This window comes from Sinohyriopsis cumingii, chromosome 8 (genome assembly GCF_028554795.1).
Source record: "Sinohyriopsis cumingii isolate HCF-2022 chromosome 8, ASM2855479v2, whole genome shotgun sequence".
Taxonomy (NCBI): Eukaryota; Metazoa; Mollusca; class Bivalvia; order Unionida; family Unionidae; genus Sinohyriopsis; species Sinohyriopsis cumingii.
In genome coordinates this window covers 49,484,617-49,497,288 of record NC_142968.1, presented here as the reverse complement: position 1 = coordinate 49,497,288, position 12,672 = coordinate 49,484,617, and the positions used below count along the sequence as shown (strand labels likewise).

Genomic DNA, 12,672 nt, shown 5'->3' with positions numbered 1-12,672 from the left:
GTCGTCTGCTTATCTGGCATTTACTTTTGTTTCTAATCTTGCTTTATTACGCTGGACTCGCACACGTGGTCAAGTTATATTACTTGTCGCTGCTAAGCGCTGAGAATATAGCTCTAAAGAGTAATTGCAACGATATTTCGCGCGCGCTCGTGTGTGTGTGTATGCGTGTGTGTGTGTGCGTGCGTGTGTGTGTGTGTGTGTGTAAACAAGTGCTTTCACGCTCTATTTCCTCGCAAGTCGACATTGCATTATTTTCCAATGATATAGCAGGACTCAGATCACAGTAATTTTTCACATATGGCCTCAACATATCGTTAAAGATGAACTCGCAATGAAGCTCTTATCATAAATTAACGGGTATTATTGTTTTGAGAGGTTGGACTGTAAACGAAGCACCGTGCAATGGATCACTACCAGGTCAAGATCAATGCCACATCTCTCTCTCTCTCTCTCTCTCTCTCTCTCTCTCTCTCTGTGCTCCAAAATATACATAGGCATTCACACCATAATGCTCAAATTCATAAGAATAAATAATTACATTTAAATCAATACCAAAATGCCTTAATCTAGCTTTCGTTTCGCCACCTTAAGAGAAGAAATTATGCTCTAAAATAGACAGGGACTATATTCGTGAGTACTGAGCCGAAGTAATGATTGCGACTCAAGTCCGGCATATGATTCCAACGATGCTTAGTGTGGGGCCTGAAATAGGACGCTATGAGGCAGGTGTCTCGTAAGAAAGAGTCAAATCTCATACAAATTATATCTCTACAGTCACATAGGACTGTGGAGATCTGATCTGTTAAAATACAACTGAGGTTTCGTTTTAACTCCAGAGTTAGGCTTTCCTAAAACAAGGAAAAGTGATCGGATTCGCTGATAGGATAAGGTGACTTAATACGTTATTCAGATGATGAGATGACATATTATTTTGTTCAAAACTGTAGGTTTGACTGAACTAATAAGATAAGTCTCCTGCATCGGTAACTATTTATATTGCGATTTTAACTCGTATCCTTTTAAGTGTACAATACAATCATGGCTTGAATAACTGCAAACTGAAGGTCGAAATCAATTTTGGAATAGCGAGAAATTTCTTTAAGGTTTGCTTCTCCGAAGATCGACCAAAGCTCACTGTCGACAACAGTAAATAACGAAGAGCCTATCCGTAAATCAACCATTTGGCCTTCCTAGCAATAAAATAGGATTCCAAAGATGGGTCTGGGGTAGAAACAACGAAAAACGGATGTGTGATTTTCAATGTGACTTAACCCCATTTTCAGCATTTGATTGACTATACATAACAGTCTATATATTTGGTGGAGGAAGATCCGGGGAAAGCGCTGGGCTTCTGGAAAGCTTTCTGGGATACCCAAGTGAACTCAACCGAGACTCAAGCCCACGCGGACAGAGATGAGATTATGTGCTCGTAAAGGAAAGCACCATAATCAATTCATCTACCCGTGACTCCGCTTGAAGAATGCACGTTTCAACACAATGTTTAACTGCTTAATTTGCTTTACTTCCCTGAAAGAGTAAAAGGTTTTAATGTGCTCATTACATCATCATTATTGTATTTGTATGTCTTCATTACAAATTATACATTTCATCCCCCACCCCTCTTTTAGCTCAATGACTGAACGTAAAGAGCCACTCAAGTGTTTGAAAGATCAAGGCGATGAAGTATTAATTTTTCGACAACCACCATTAAAGAGTACATTTTCAAACAATGAAATAATGCAGTCTGAGGTAAAGTGCTTCCTAAATAAATACACACTACAAAGCCCGAAGTTATGGAGTGAGGTTCTCGACCCATGTTCTAGGCACAATCATTTTTAAGTCTTTTTATTTTTTTTTTTTGGGGGGGGGGGGGGGCAAATACCATTTCCTTATTGTGTTTCTTAAAATTAAAAACAGGACTTGCTTTTCTACATTGTTTTCTTTATAAAAAAAAAACAAGTAAACATATGGTAATTGCCATCAATTGTGTCTTTCTTCAGCATATTGTGCATGCAACCATAAGAATTTGTCCATCTGAGATTCATCAAGGTTTCGGTAAATGAATACATCTAACTCCTGCATTTATTCAATCTGGATTTAGACTACTAGAATCTCATACCCCTACTGATTATTTTCCACCGTTAGTGGTTGAAGAATTAACGAACCATTGCAAATGGTTAATACTATTTTCGATAATCAATTTATTGTTGCGACACTCAGCTTGTCGGAGGAAAATGGCCATGTAAACGATGCATAAATATATGTCTAATTTACGATTGCTGATTGGTTAATCGAACAACGCGATTGATAGGTGGCGATAGGTGAGAGAGAGAGAGAGAGAGAGATAGCCAAACCGATTCGATCGAGAGAGAGAGAGAGAGCCAAACCGATTCGACAGATCTCTCATAAATGAAAAGTACGCATAGTACACGAAATATAATAACTATCACAAGGTAGGAAAATTCACAGCTCATGAAGATTCAACTAGGATGTGACTCTAACATGTTTGGCGTTAAGTTCGGGGGCGGTCCGCACAAAATAGGAAAGTGGACATAGATTTGAAACAAACTCCATTCTGCTGCTTGTGTGGAAGGTCACAGCCTTGGTCACAAGAAGACGGTTGGGGGACATTCGGGGCGACTTTGCTTTCTCTAGCTTGCTCTGGTGGTGTGACATAGTGGTTAATCGCACAAATTGAATAGCACGCAACGCGTGAACACTAACCAGTCGAGCATGCCGACAAGCGATACAAGACTATAATCCAAAAGAACAGCAGTTTTGCAAAAAGTGGAATAGACCACTATTTCAGCCCTAGTCCCGAATGACGTAGGTAACAACTTCAGTGCTTCCACAAATCATTTGAATCCGTGGCATGCCTAGTTTGGATTAAGGTTGGTGTCTTTTGTTTTCCTTTCCTGATGTCTGGCGAAACAATTAAATTGATTATAAATGGCACGGATAAACGTTCAAGCTGTGCAATATTAATAGCCTCATGCGAATTTCTTGGGCAAGGGAGTAAAATCGACATCGCCAAGTTCAATTATTTGTGGATGTTATTTCTTTTTTATTTCTTTTTCTTTTTGCTGAAATCACGGCGGCTTAAGCGTAACCTATTTTCTGATGAAGGTTAGCTAATTTCTGAAGAATGAAAATTGACAAAAGACGTTGCAGAATTTCGCAAGAGTTTTGTACAAGTCAATATATGGCGGAAATGGCGTTTTGCTAGAAGCGATAATGCCACTCGGAGGAAAGGTTGCTTGTTTCCGAGAGTGTGTATGTTCGGCTTTTAACGGAAAGAGAAGATAACGTTTGGAATGCTAAGGAAATATGATATATGTACCTGTAGAAGTGTATGATGGAATGTCCTCTACCAACAGCGAAACTCTCACTGATTCTCTAGGGATCAGCCGATGGTACGATTATGCATGTCTCTTGCAACGGTACTGAAATATTATTATTAATAATAATAATAATAATAATAATAATAATAATAATAATAATGATTATTATTATTTACGACCAATATGTAAACTGTCTTTTAGGATATTTTGGTAATGTCAACAAAGCAGGATTTTATTTTCATAAGTTGAAAAATAGCAAACGTTGATTTCATGTGGATGATTCAAGACTAATTTTGAAACCCATGGCCATATTCTAAGCTTGCATGGTCTTCCTGCCAGGCCACATGACTACAGCAATATTATCCAAAACAAGCACTACAACTCGCAATCTTAGTCCACTTATAAATCGGACCTCTGAATGGCCCACGTGAAACATATCGACCAATTAGATGCCAAGAAGTGTCTTCCAGTCAGAGTTTAAATACGAGATTGTTTTCTATAAATGCTACAATCAGTATGAACGTTGGCAAAGCGTAGTATGATTGGTAAATGCAATTTTTATCAAATCGACTTTATTTAGTGGATGACCATGGTTACTTCACCTGCATTTCGGCAGTATCTTTCGTAAATTTTCTAGCAAAACAAAAGATAAATTTTACTCAAATTCCAATAAACGTTTGTATTTCCTGTAATAATTTAGTTTCCCGAATCTAACCGACCTAATAAGAGAGATGCCCCACTATCAATGAGAGCGAGTGTTCCTTTTCTGAACCGGAATGTGGGTGTATAGTTGGTGCATTTTTAGATCCATTTTTTGGACAGATTTTGGTAATTACCTGACAGTGATACGTGAAGCTTAAGACATAATGCATAATTTGTCAGCCATTCGACTGTATTGGTTGACCAATATTAGTCACTACATGACGACATTGACCGATAGGAAATTTACTATTCCCATCTTGTGCTGGACGGATCGGTAACAGCTACTCGACCAGTCGCAGTTTACGAGTAACACATGCTACCTACCCTTTCTATATTGACGAACCAACTTTGAACATCGGCCTTTATACGGCAAATAAAAATGACAGAACTGGTTTATAAGGTTGAACTTTCAAGTTTAAAAGCACTATTTAACTTAAACGAGACTGCTTTGGGATGATTATTTTGAATAAATTTGTTGGTGCTTGAATGATTGCAGTGTTGAGTGAATTTTAATTATGTATTTATAAATCCCCCAACATTGAACAATTTTTGATAGATTTTGGTTTGGTGCGTTACGGCACAGCAACACAAGTAGGTTTTTTTTAGTGATGAGTCAATCTGACTAAATTGTCATGCCCAAGGACACACCACAGTAGGTCACCCAGGCATAATTTAGTAGCTGTGACATAATCGTTTCGATGTAAGAAAAGAAAAGGAAATCAAAAGCAATACGTTTCAATTGTTGCCAATAAATTCCGGCTATGTGAATTCTATGGGTTAATGAGTCCAAGATGGTTTTTTTTTTTTTTTTCGCAGACTACTGCGTCGTAATTTTGGCGCTCGTGAGATCGCAAACAATTAGAATTCCCCATCTTAGTGAAAGTACGGAAACGGTGATTTTTCGCGTGATGCACCGTGTATATTAGTCTTGATCCCTGCTTTCATTCCAACCATCGGCCTGCAGCCTATCCACTTCACCACAGCGGCTCCTAAAACGCATTTAAATAAAAACAAGACATACAATATACTCTTACTATTATATGCTCATTTTTTTCCCCGTTAACTTTACATTGTGAGAATCGTTCAATATTCCCCGATACTGAACGCGCGCGACAATACACATATAGCATTCACGTGAATAAAGGAACTACTTTCTTATAAATAAACAATGGACTCAGACGCCAGCACTTTTGATTTGTAAACAAATCATGTACACTCGCGTAAGAGGCTCTTTACGTTGTGGTTGTTTAAATTTGTTTCTGAATGAACTAAAACATGTTTCGTGGGCTGCAAAAAACCCCAGCTGTCTTGACATTTTGCGTTGATACAATGTTACGGATTTAGGCTAGCTACCTTATATAAATAACGGATTGGGTCCTTACAAATAACAAGGCATATAACTGTTTTCTTTAGCTGGTGATAAGAATGGCAAAATAAAATATACTTACAGTTTTACATCCTGAATTTCCTCAAAATGTTTTTTCTTAATTCTGCAAATCCGAATTACATGAACCATGTCATAGGTTTTCAATCTAGATTACATTTCGAAAGTGTGCTGTAATTTCGATGATAAGTGCAATTGCATCCTCCTACTGCACTCAAAATGAAATACACATTAAATTCCACTGCGTCTTCTTGAAAATTGCAATTGAAAGACTTCATATTTTTCCACGTTATAATTTCAAACGTTCAGTGACAAAAACAGAAACACATTTGCAGACGCAAACAAGCTTCTCCCGCGCCACTTCAATCCGATGTATTTCATGTATAATTTGCACAAATAATCCAGTCCAAAATCACAAACTTTCGTCGAATCGAAACAAAATACCAAAATATATTCACTCCAGATCAAATGGAAAAGTTGTTGCAATGCGCATTCATTCACAGTATGACTGCAAATTTCAATTTTAACTAGACACGCCATTTTCTTTCGAAAGTTATATCGACCGCGCGACTAAGTTCAAATTTATCTGGGCGGAGCTATGTGCGCATTAATAATGATGTCATTTTTTAATGTCAACTCTGCGCTTGTGTATTTAGTTTGGAATATGGCATTCATTCATTTACGTTGTTTCTTGTAGTATATTTTGTTTATATAATTGAACGTTAGGTAGAATAAAAAATGAGCATATAATAAAAAGGTTACTGCATTTGTATGGGAAAATATGAACTCGTTTTGTCGGAAGGATATACTGCACTCACAAGTTCGTGCAGTATTCATTCCGAAAACTCGTTCATATTTTCCCATACAAATGCAGTAACCTATAAATACCGTCTCCTAGGCCGAGAATTCGTCAGCTGTTTGAATTATTTTGCAGCGAGAACAAGGACATATGGCTCAAGAAAACTCAATGACCATTGGTTTGAAAAAATGGGATGCCATGGTTTCTTTAATGTATAAATTTAACTCAAAAGAATATGGAAAGAAAGAAACAGAAAATGTTACAAAGGAAATGTGATTGTCTTCTGCAAAATATGTAGCGATAAACGTGTGTATCCTAATAAATGCATGGCAAAAATTTGAATGAAACGAAAACTCACTCGTTGAGGGGTGGTAACGTACTTGTGTCGACAAACGCGTTTGTTAAAAAGTAGGAAATGTAAAATTTGACTCATTGAACTAAATAATGATTGGCAGTTTATGCAATCAGATTTAGTATAGTAATACTTAATGCTGCACCTTATATTTTGCATTGCACAACTATTAAACAGTGCCTTTACATCCAGGACCTCGTTCTCAATATGCTCTTAGCAATTGAGACAATGGCAAATGTGGTCCGATTTGAGATTATTGTAAAGGTTATTTTGAGAGGTAGGTGGCAGAAGATAGGGAAATAGTTTTGATTATTAAATGGAATGGAATTACATATGTATTCATTCATGTAATATTTATATTTATCCTGGTGAATAGTATGGCGTTTTCTATTAATGTATATCTACCTGTTCAAACAGACTTTATTAGTTTTCAATATATGTAGATGCATCATGTGCATTACATTTTCGTGTGAATTATTTGGCAGATTCTGCATTTAAACATAATAGCGAATATTTAACTAACCGTTGAAGTTGGCTATTAGATTGTTTCAGATTGCCTCAAGGGATGCAGTTAGAAGTTATTAGCTTTAAAGACGAGACAGGAATTCGTCGAGTGTACATGCAACCCTCTTGTGTGATGACATTATTTATAAATAGTTTTAATAAATACTTCCGTTATATATTTGTAGAGATCTTTAATTGTTTTAATATTTCACATGAAAGTTAAATGCTCTGACCTTTACATTTTATATAATTCATGCATTTATAAAACTTTAAAATGAATTGTGTGCTGAACACGAACATCCTTCTGTACGCAGTTCGTATAGATTGTTTCAGATTGTGTGAATGTTTATGTGTGAATGTTTACATTTGTTTTTATCATACGCATATTTCTGAAGCTGTACGTGTCCGATAATTTAGATATATACTTACTGTACAGTCCACTCTTCATATTCAACTACATCTCAGTTTGTATAAAATGCATAATTATGACAACAAGTACACTATCTGGAATACTAATTCATCAGTTATTAATAAACAAAATATATTAGAACAGTTTTGAAATAATATTAGTAGTAGTAATAATAATAATAATAATAATAATAATAATAAATGCCAGTATGTTTATATTACAAAAAAAAAAAAATTTGGCGGGTAGGGGGAACTGTGGTGAAGCTAAAAGGGTGGTATTATATTTTCAGAAGTTTCAAAAAGTACACTCTGGCTGATGGTGGACGATACAAGACTAAAACTGAAACCCAGAGATATTATGTAAATGTCGCTTGCTCATGAAAGTTGGCTAAGCGTAGGTTGATTGGCAAAAAGCCATTTATAAAACCCACTTTACTTAGTAGTTGATTGTGGTCCCGACACCTGCTTCGTTGTTCCTGCGCTTGTAAGACCGCAGATAACTAGAATTCTCCACTTTAGTGAAGTACGGAATTTGTGGTTTTCCACGTGATGCACTGCGCCCCTTTCTCTGGATCCCTGTTTCTTATTCTCACCGTTACAAATCATGCTACACAGATAAACTAGTCAGGCGACATATATGTGACTATTTACCGTCCCAAGGGACTGGCTTTCCAGTTTAGGCGGGTACCAGCCAAATACATAGTTGATGTAATAAAAATGTGTTTATCTGGGATATTTGTCATGGTGCGATGTTTGGGTCCAGATGACCTAATTAACGAATCTTCAGAACCGAGACAATCACACCTACTCCTATAAAAACCATTCACACAGGCAATTTACTGTAAACACAAACAAATTTTTTAACAAATGTTTCTCTTTCCAATATTGTATCCTTGACATGTAATTGACAAATGGGATACAATTAATAAAATTATTACTTTAATTTCTGCACGTTAATGGTATGAAGAGTCTTATGTAACCATTCTGGTTGCACATCAAAATCAGCTCTCTGTTGTGCCAATAGTAAAATGTAGATATCAGGAGCTCTGCAAAAAAGCAGAATGTAAAAACAAAGTCAAATGCTTTATTGACAATTTACAATCTTCGTCAATTTTCTCAAAGTGAAAAAAGTATTTACCTCCCTTTGCCTGAATAGTCAGCCAAGCTGATATTTCTTGCAACATCGAATCCTCAACGTGTGTGGAACTAAGTGGATGCGGGAGGTAGCGGGTTCGAACCCCGAACGAGTCGTACCAAAGACTTATAAAAATGGCACTAATATCTGCCTCGCTGTGCGCTCAGCATTAAGAGGTTAGTGTTAGGACTGGTCGACCTGGGATAAGTATAATGTGACTGGGTGAGACATGATTCTGCATGATTGTTTCATGATGCCCTGGTGCGAGACATCACTATTGTTACGTATATTATATTCAATTTATATTTGATTTAATTTAATTGTCTGTTTTTAGGAGGGGCGGGTATTTTTAATTTAATTACATGTCAATATAACGTACTTTTGTCTACTAGGAATTTGATATTTTCCAGTTTGACCCGAATCTTTTCATAAATAATTAAAAATAGAAACACTGTTTCTATTTTTGACATAGTTCCTAGCCTTGATTGAGGGTCAAGTAAACAACTTCTTTTCTTTAATTCATTTTGGCGTGTGAATGGTGGTGGTGAAATCGAGGCCGCGCTACGTGCCATTTGATTTGTAGATATTTTATAAATCTTTCTAGAATGTGATCACGTGGCCCTCATCCGGGAATCTGCTTTGCGTCTCGAGTTACTGTATAATCATTGTTTATGGAGATTTTTCTCAAATTTGGGCTTCAAAACATTTGATGTCAAGGTTTTCGTTTGTTTGTGACCAGTTTGGGAATTACATTTTAATTTCTATTCGAACTATTTGGATTCTTAAGGATAATTCTTTTTCCTGGAGGAATTTGAGTGCTCATACAGAATTCTTGGACAAAGACATTTCTCTACATTTTATTCGAAATTCAAACACCGGATTATTGTTGAGAATAACACAGAACTTTAGATTTTGCAACACCACAAAGGCTACAGTATACGTCATAGCCTTCCATCTTAGATCCTTCGTCGGGACTCGAACTTGAATACTTTAGAACATTTCATTACTTCGACTTCTAAAATTTACTTTGTGGCTTATTCTTGGATTATTTTTATTTTTTTATTCTTAAACTCTAAGTTCTTATTTTTTCATTTTTACAGAATTTTTCCAGGGAAACAAATTATTTGTTAAATGTTTCAAAGCTTGTTGTTTTCACTCTTTCTTTCGTTACTGTTTATTTGAGACTAAACACATAACATAAGACTATACACCGCCAAACTGCAAACATCGCAACGATATGACTGAAAATTGTTAAAGCTACATTCAAAATCACACACACACACACACGTGATCTGCATACTGAATAATGAAAATGAAACTGTGCACGACGCTCATTGAGTCGGTATCAAGGTTTCGCGAGTCGGTTAAATTTCAAGTGAAATTAATTGTTACAGATTTCCTCTCATTTAAAATGAGATGTAAGACTTATTGTAATAAAGTGTCCCATTGTGTTTTAAAAAATCATGCCACATATAGACGCCACTTAAATTGATCATGACTAACAAGCGATATGCATCCAATCCCATTTTGGGGATCCGGTTTGACCATGTGACCCTTACTGTGACCCATATTGTACGATGCAGTTAGACACAAGTCGGATATGGATCCTCCAAGATAAATACAAAGCAAGGTTATTCTATAAATAATGCCTATGTTATTCATCCTGCTATGGTCTGTATGGTCTCTATCATATTGCCTTTGATATATAAATTGCAAGTTATGGAGAAAAGGGTAGCATTGCAGTGTTCGATTACATTCATGTCGTTTTCATTCAGGAACTTGAAAGTGTATACCCGCTTCACGGTTTAAAAGATAATAATAATAATAATAATAATAATACATTGAAAATGAATAGAAGAAATAACGTTGCTAACTTGTTTTTTTAATTAAAATTCCCACATTGAGCATTGTTTTGTTGTTTTTGTTTGTTTTTGTTTTTGTTGGGGTGGGGGTCGAAATTTTCTTTTCTGACTGAAAATGGGAATGGCTGACTGATAAGTTCCAACGAAAGACTCTGAACGTGATATTATTAACACACATATTCACATTTAAAAAGCCTTGAAATACTGTTTACCAATAACCTTTGTCTCGGTACATTCACAATTGTTGTATGATAGGTAAGCGCACGCTTTACTTCAACTTGTACGGTCCCAGCGTCCTATACATATATTCAGCCATTATGTGTACAGCCAGCATAAATGCTGATGAGTCCGACGCTGTAATGTTGACGGTCCAGACAAATACATATATAAAGTATAAATGCCGATGGACATACTCATGCCGTTAAGTTACCGAAAGTTTCTAAACAAATATATATTAAGGCAACAGGAAAGTTAACGTAATCATAGCAAGCAATTATTTTAAAATGTGTGCTTTTTGACGCATGCGTACTGGTAGAACAGTCAGCACAGTATTCTAATCTTACCGTTTTCTAATCTCCCCACCATGATGCCAAATAAAATTTCATTTTAAAATATTTAGAATTACAAGATAATAATACAAACTAGCAACAAGGCACATGATTTCAGTTGAGTTCAACTGCACAGATCAAGAATAGCTCTGGCATAATACGCTGGCAGATTTGGGTTAATCCCGTTTGTTGAGAGTAATCAGTAAACAAACAACACCGACCCAGATCATCCACCTCATTGTGCGATGGCTGATTAGAGTCTATGTTGTTTACAGTTGGACTCGATTTGTAATCGAGTAAATATGGTATATATCAATGCTATTACATTTAACATCGTGTTCAAATGATCTGTTAGAACGTATTGTATCATCATGAAAATATAGATATTACCGATACGTTTCGCTGTATCATCATAAAAATATAAATATTACCGATACGTTTCGCTGTATTATCATAAAAACATAAATATTACCGATGCTTTTCGCTGTATCATCATGAAAAATATAGATATAACCAATACGTTTAGCTGTATCATCAAATATGTGTGCCTACCTAGTCCGATATATCATTTTCGTAAATTTGACAGGAAATCGCTCATTCTGTTTTCATAGTTGCCTTTCTTGGTTTGCTTTCGTTTGACGGGTTGACATAAACACAATACAGACTCTCCTTAAAACGGCCGGTTGCTTCCCACTCTGCTTGATGACAATATATTTCCGTTCCATTACCTTATGTATAAAGTTTGTTTTACAACCATACCTGTATTGTATTAAAATCAACTTGACCTATCAGTTGCCTTTAATTGAATATGCGCGATTTTTTTCACCTCAGCTTAATGAAAATGAGAATAAAAATGGTAAAGAAGTTTAGTGTATATTAATGTATATTAATGTAACTTTAAACTGTAAAAGCCAGCGAAAATATGTTTTGAATAAATAATAAATATATATTCTCTTACCTCTTATTTGAGGTGCACTTTGCCAGAGGACAATCACCAAACATATCAACGGATGTGTATTCTAGAAACTAATTCCGAGGTTATTTCACGACCTGACGGAAATGGCAGAACTATGTTCCAATCGAATTGCGGCCTGAGCTCCACTCTGCTCAATAGTCGCCTAATAAGCGACTCTGCTCTCTGGCGAGTTACTATCCAATTTTGGATATTATTCCTATGCTGACCAATTCTGAGGACACATCTGTAACAGTAACAAAATAGTCCCAAACACTATGCCCAAATATTTTGTTTATTTTCATGACTTGCAAAAGTCATTCTGTTATATGATTTAATTATAATTTAGACTAAGTTAAAGTCTTCGTATAAATGAGTTAGCACGTATTTTTGCAAACGTAATATTGCTGATGCATTTTGGAGCACGTCCGTTTCCAAATTTTTAGGTTCTGAGGGGCGTAGATTCACATGTCGACAAGCTCTTCAATTTCGGAGGCAAGTAAATCTTGCGTGCAGACTACGATCCCATAATGCCAAGACAGAAGTGGTCGATTTTGAGAAAACACTGGAACTTGGGAAGTTTAGCCTCAGTCCATATAGTTCGCAATGGTGACGAATTAGATCTAAGGCTTCTTTATCAACTTGACAGAAGAGGCCGAGCATGTTCCGAGTGACCAGTATTGTG

General features: G+C 36.1%; 1 protein-coding gene across 2 annotated transcripts in view; it reads right to left on the bottom strand.

Moving 5' to 3' along the window:
- LOC149793468 (uncharacterized) overlaps nucleotides 1-12,063 on the bottom strand; it is a 60,737-nt gene extending 48,674 nt beyond the window's left edge. The window contains exon 1 of one of the 2 annotated variants that reach the window (XM_089967462.1): nucleotides 11,994-12,063. The gene's annotated coding sequence lies outside the window, so the exon portion shown is untranslated. Of the gene's footprint in view, nucleotides 1-3,340; nucleotides 3,437-11,993 lie in introns of those variants that run through there. The other variant, XM_089967463.1, reaches the window with a different exon arrangement.
- Nucleotides 12,064-12,672: the final 609 nt, after the last annotated feature.